The sequence below is a fragment of the Nicotiana attenuata genome, chromosome 4 (genome assembly GCF_001879085.1).
Source record: "Nicotiana attenuata strain UT chromosome 4, NIATTr2, whole genome shotgun sequence".
In the NCBI taxonomy this organism is placed as follows: Eukaryota; Viridiplantae; Streptophyta; class Magnoliopsida; order Solanales; family Solanaceae; genus Nicotiana; species Nicotiana attenuata.
Window position 1 is genome coordinate 10,241,295 of NC_031992.1, and position 6,583 is coordinate 10,247,877.

The following is a 6,583-nucleotide window of genomic DNA, read 5'->3' on the forward strand; positions in this document are numbered from 1 at the left end:
TTTCTGATTGAAAGTTTGTTGATCTGCTATTAATTTCTGATTGAAGGTTTGCTGATATGCTATTAATTTCTGATTGAGGGCTTGCTGGTCGGCCATCAATTTCTTCATCATCTCCTCAAGGCTAGCTTGTTGTTCATCCTGAGGTGGTCTGGATTGTTGTTGAGGTGCTTGAGGCCGGTATTGATTCTGATTGCCTTGATTTCCACCCAGGAGAAGTTTGGGTGATTTCTCCAGTTGGGGTTGTAAGTGTCCCCATACTGATTTGTTTGGCCTCGATTTGCATTACCCACAAAATATACAGACTCTGGGTTTGATGGGCATAGATTTCTCATGTGACCCTCTCCACATACTTCACAAAATATTTGAACTTGTTGCACTGGCTGGGCTTGTTGCTTGTTAATGATCATGGTCATCTGATTGACTTGGTTGGTCAGCGTAGAGACATGTGCTGACAATGCTGAGACAACATCTAATTCGAGAACCCCTGGTGATTTTTGTACCATGTTCCTACCCATCTCTCCTTGCCAATCCGGATTGCTTTTGGAGAATTTGTTCAATAATGCATAAATTTCATCAAAGCTTTTCTCCAATACTTGACCTCCAGCTGCATCATCTACTACAATTTTTGTTTGGGGATGGAGCACTTCTGAAATTAGCTGGTTCTGCCTTTAGCCATCGCTTAGCTTCGCCCAATAGAGAGAATGAAAAAAGTGTGAGCCTCACATAATCTGGAGTGACCCCGTTAGTGATATAAGTGTCACTAATCTCCAAGAAGTTCAGAATATACTGTTGTGGATCCTCGTGCGGAAGACCCATAAACTGCCCGCTTGCATGAAGTAACTGGATCATGCTCTGTTTCAGCTCAAAGTGCCCAGTGATTCTGGGCTTCACGATACTGGAGGTGACATTAGCAATGCTGGGCATCGCCATCTCCTGAACAGCCATGGGTTGCTCCTCTGCCATGTCCATAGGAAATTGAACAAGTGCCTGAATATTATTCGTGTCCCTTGCTTCCCTCAACATCCTGTGAAATGTTCTCTCAGGTTCAGGATCAAAGCCTTGAAGTCGGTCCTGGCTTCTGACCCTACGCATTCAATCAAAGTTCCTGAGATTTGAGCAACAATCAAGTAACGTTTGACTAGACGAAATAAAAAATTAAAGCAGAAACTAGCAAGTAGTTAATATTCAAGTCCCGGGCAACGGCGCCAAAAACTTGTTGCTCCCAAACGCACACGCAAGTATACGTGGTCGACAAGTAATATAATGATAAGTTGAGTGTCGAACCCACAGAGACTTGTGTAAACTACTCACGAAATCACTAAAATTGTTATTCAATCCAGCTAAAATCAAAGTTCAATAATATGATTATATTATACTACGATTCTAAATACTAACTAAATTATCAAGTAACGAGTTGATTGTTTTGTATCCCGTAGAGACAAGTATTCCAGGGTTGTGATTGATTCACCAATCATATTGTGTTCTAATTAACTCTCCCCTTCATATAATTCACTCATGGTTGCTAATTAATCGATAAATGCTCTCATAGCCTTCTCCCGAAGTACTACTCACCTATTCTCAATAGATTAACGCCTATATTCCTATGAAATCAATCTATTAAGAACGCATTAAGATCAAGATATTTAATTAAGCACGGTGACTAGGTATATTTCTATCCTAACCACAAATCCGCCCCCCCCCCCCCTAAGGGTTAAGATCATGCTCTCTTCAATTCTTCTCTAATCTAAACACGGCTTTCCCAAGCATAGCATAGATAGTAAATAGAACCTAACTGCTTGCCAGACAATTAAGCAATTAAACACGAAATTGAGGAAACAACCATATGTTGGTGAATTATAATCAAGGTTAAGTTAATATCAAACAACAATATTCATGGCTAAATCACAAACCCAGAACAATAGGTGTTTAGCCACTCATGATGTAATCAAACCATTGCATAAGTTTTGAATAATTGAAAATACTAGAAAAAGATGAAGAAAACTGAGAGTTCTCCGCCTCCTCACAATCCCGTGTGTATCTTTCCTCCAAAGTGGCGTCTCCCCCTTCAAAAATAGGTTTAGTCTTGCTTTTATACGTGTTGAGTAGGTCTAGGGCCGAAATAACCTCGTCCCAGGCGAAATAGGACACATTTCACATCACCGACGCCCAGCCCGGCGCCCAACCCGGGGCCAGGCACCCTCCACGGCGCCCTATTATTTGTGCACACTGTTTTCAGCGCCACAGGTGGCGCCAGACGCTGCCTGTGGCGCCCAAATTCGCACATTGCCCGGTTTCGTTCCTTTTGGCTCATATCTCGCGCGTTTCGCCCCCAATTGCTCCCGAATCATTCCTACACATAAAAACACATCAAATTAACATAAATCAACACATTTAACATCCCAAATTCACGAAACAAAAGTAAAATATGAGGCGATATACATAAAAATATATATGCTTTAAGCTAAACATCAAGAATCCATTTCGTGTTAAAAATGATATATTTTTAATTGAGTCCTTAAATTATTCATCACTATTTGATTCAATTATTATCAATATATCTTGGTAAATAATAGATTTCTCAAAGGGCAATTGATTTGATAGTGTTACGTTGAAAATGTGGTCGATTGGTAGTGCATATCTTATATTTAAGAAAAAACTGACAAATAACCGACAAAACCCGACATAAACTTAATCGAGAAAAAACCGACTTAATTGATTTGGTTTGGTTCTAATATTTGAAAAACCGAGTTACTTGATTTGGTTTCTTTTTAGGAAAAAACTAATACAAACCGAACCATGAACACCCCTAATTTCAAGTATAAAAAAAAGTTAATCTTCTTATAGAATTCCGTATTACTTATATCATTTATAAAACATTTAGTTTTTGGTTTCAAATTCTTTATAGTAACTAATATAATCTACATAACTAATAAAATGTTTGGTTTTCTTTAATAAATATATAGCATAAATAATGCAAAAGTGTATTACCGAATATCAAAAGTTGTATTACTAATTTCAGAGTAATTTATACCAATATTTATGTAGTATAAGAATATGTGTATTACCATACGTGATTAAAAGTATCTAAAGATACAAATGAATGTCCTTAAAGTAGGCCATTTCTACCTAATAACAATCCATATACTTTACCATATAACAATGTATGCATTATAAGTTATCGTATAACAATCTCTACATTAATATATTTATCACATTAATAATCTATGTCTTATAATCAATGCATAATTAGACTGCAATCCAGACGAGACATAAATTATTCAATGCATGTATCTCAAGCATGATTTTACGATTATATCCTTGATTTTTCAATGGCATTTTATACTGTGTGGATGACCTATCGGAATTAAGAACAATTCTAAGAAACTGAAAATCAGAAACGACGAGCACAAGCATCAATTGTGTCAGTTTCTGTATATATGTAATATATTTTTTTATACATTATATTAAGTTAAATATTCTTAGTGAAATTTTTGGCTTCTATCATTAGTTGTATTTTAACATTAATTTTCAACTTTAATGTTACTCATATTATAACTTGGTTTACACCCACACTTCAAGGTGTGTTAGATACACATTATACACTTTTTGGTTGTTTTTCAACATTAATTTTCAACTTTAATATTACTTGTATTATAACTTGGTTTACACCCGCACTTCAACTTTAATGTGTCAAATAATCATTTCGTGAAAAATAAAAAAACAAATAAATATTTTATGTTCCTAGTTACATGATTGAAACAAAAGACGTGTGATAAAATCTATAGGAATTTCATATTATAAAATTTTAGAAAAAAAATTCAGTGTAAAAGGAATAGTATATGTTCTGTGTAATAGTACTTTTGCGCCTTTCATGTCATAAAGCGAGAACACTTGGACTTCATTTTTTCTTCACATTCACAACATATCTGAGGATAAGGAATATAAGAAACTGCGAAGTAGTAATGTTGTAGTTAGAGGTGTACAAAGGAAATCGATAAATCGCACCAAATCGATAATCCGAGTCAAACTGGAGGAAAAAACCCGACTATGGTTCGATTTGATTTGGTGCTGGAAAAAAAACCCGACCATAATTGGTTTGGTTTGGTTTTAACAAAAAAAAGTCAAACCGCAATGAAACCAGCCCGACAAATGTATGGAAATTTTAAATTTATTTAATACATAAAAAATACTTTTTGTAATATAATTTATAAATATTTCTTAAACTTTTTCATAGTTTTATCTTTTAGCATATTATTTTCAAGGTTGGACCTAGAAATTTTGAATGTTCCAATAACTTTTATAGCCCATAGATATTCTAAACCAAAATCAAATCAATAATAGAGAAATTTTCAACCACTATTGTTTAGTGGCTATTAACTTCCTATAGCTACCATATTCATAATTACTTCCTATAGTTACTATTCAGTTGTTACGGTAGTGTATTCGCTGTATTTGTTACTGTATTTAGGGGTGTGCATTCGAATCGGTTTATCGATAAATTGAATCGATTATTTGTTATCGAAATCAAAATTGAAAAAATCAAAACCTTATTGAAACGATAACGATAAGCATATGTACAAATCGATATTCGATAAGTAATTATCGATAAGGGTCAAAATCGAATCGATAAATCGAATGCACACCCCTAAACTGTAGACACTTGTAAAATAAGTAATTACCTATTTATGTAGATTAATATAACATACAGAATGTATATATATTCTGCTACTATTTTGAAAGCGGCTATACAATATCATATTCCCTATATACCCTATTATTTCCTCTATCACATTTAAGGAATGATCATATTTAAAGATCAAAGGAATGAAGTTCAAATTAATAGAAAACAAAATTAGCCGTGATGATGTATTTTGTTTTGTTTTTCTTATACCGTTGGAGTGTTGGTGGCATACATTTGATCCCTTACTTTAGTTTTGTTGCATGTGCTTGTTGACACAATTTTTATGTTATAAATGGTGTTCGTCTTATTTTAGCTTCTTTTTGTCCATATTAGTTAGGCGCGTTTATAGCGATATACTTTTCGTGGAATCCCGCAAATTTCTTATTGGTGTAATCGATAACCGAATCGATAAGCCCCCAAAATCGATAAATCAAAATCAAAAAAATCGAAACCTTATTGAAATGATAACGATAAGCATATGTACACATCGATAATCGATAAGTAGTTATCGATAAGGGTCAAAATCGAATCGATAAATCGAATGCACACCCCTAACTGTATTCATGAATACAATAGCAAAAGTTGACTAATAACAGGGGGTTACAGCTGTACGCGACTGTATTCACATGTATTCGCGCCATGTATTCATGAATACAGTAACGACAATCACCATAAAAATAGGTCTGTCCAGATGTCTAATAACAAAAATAGGATCAATTAGCGTGATTCACTCCTAATATAACTCAACAAAATTAATTCTAACACGCCTCATTATCAACGCAATTAATTAGAATGATTTTTCAGTTGTATATAATTGTTTAACTCTTGTATTTAGTGTGTTTCAATATTTGGTTTTTACTATTGTTGTTATTAGATTTAATGTTTGTATTCATTTTATTCACTATTTTGTACTCAGTGTGTTCAAAATGTATTTGTATTAACAGTATTTTCATTATTCCTAGTACACGTTATTATTGTTGTATGCAGTATATTTCATTTGTTGTATTCACTCTATTTCTATTTGTATTCAGTGTATTTTACTGTATTTTACTATATTTTAAAATTAAATGTATTCACTATTTATATTCTGTTCTATTTCAATGCTTGTATTCAGTGTATTTCAATGTTTATGTTAGATTTTAAATACTCTTGCCTTATGTTTTGATGATCTAACAAACATACTGTTAAGAACCAGATAGGGAACCTGTACTACATGGACTGCTGCAAGCTTTAACAGATTCTAGCTAAAGGTGAACTGCTACTAGGAACTCACACAAGGACCTGATACTCTTGTGGTTTCCTCCTAGCAGTACAGAATCAATTGGACACAGCTGGAAACGAAGTGACTGACAGTACTGTTTCTAGCGCACTGCATTGTCCGCCCACTCATTCTCTAACCAAACAAAGTACTCACATTATTTCAAGTGATGTGATCAAGATGTACTGACAATGAGCTTTATACAAAAATATCACTGAAGGTTTCTGTTTCATTCATTCAAGCCTCTTGCAAAAATAGAGAAATCAATCCTCACAAGCTTGAAGAACAAGGTTGAACGCAACTACGGACCAGTTCCTAAAAGATAGCTTGTTGTTGTTGTCCTAGTTGAGTTGTAACCTTGTTATTGTACTTATTGTATCTCCTAAACTGCTTACCTAGAAGCATTTGATTAGGAATCCTCTTGTAAATCCGTAAACTCCTTAAGTTTATGTTGTGACTAGATTTAGTCATAAGGAAAAGTCTTTGTAATTGTAGAATTACAAAGTGGCTTGTGGTGAGTGCATCACAAGTTAGAAAAAGCCTTTGTAACTAGGAAGTCACAAAGTGGCTTGTGGTAAGAGTACCACAAGTTAGTTGAGTAAATCCTTTGCAATAGGAATCGTTGCAAAGTGGCTTGTAATAGG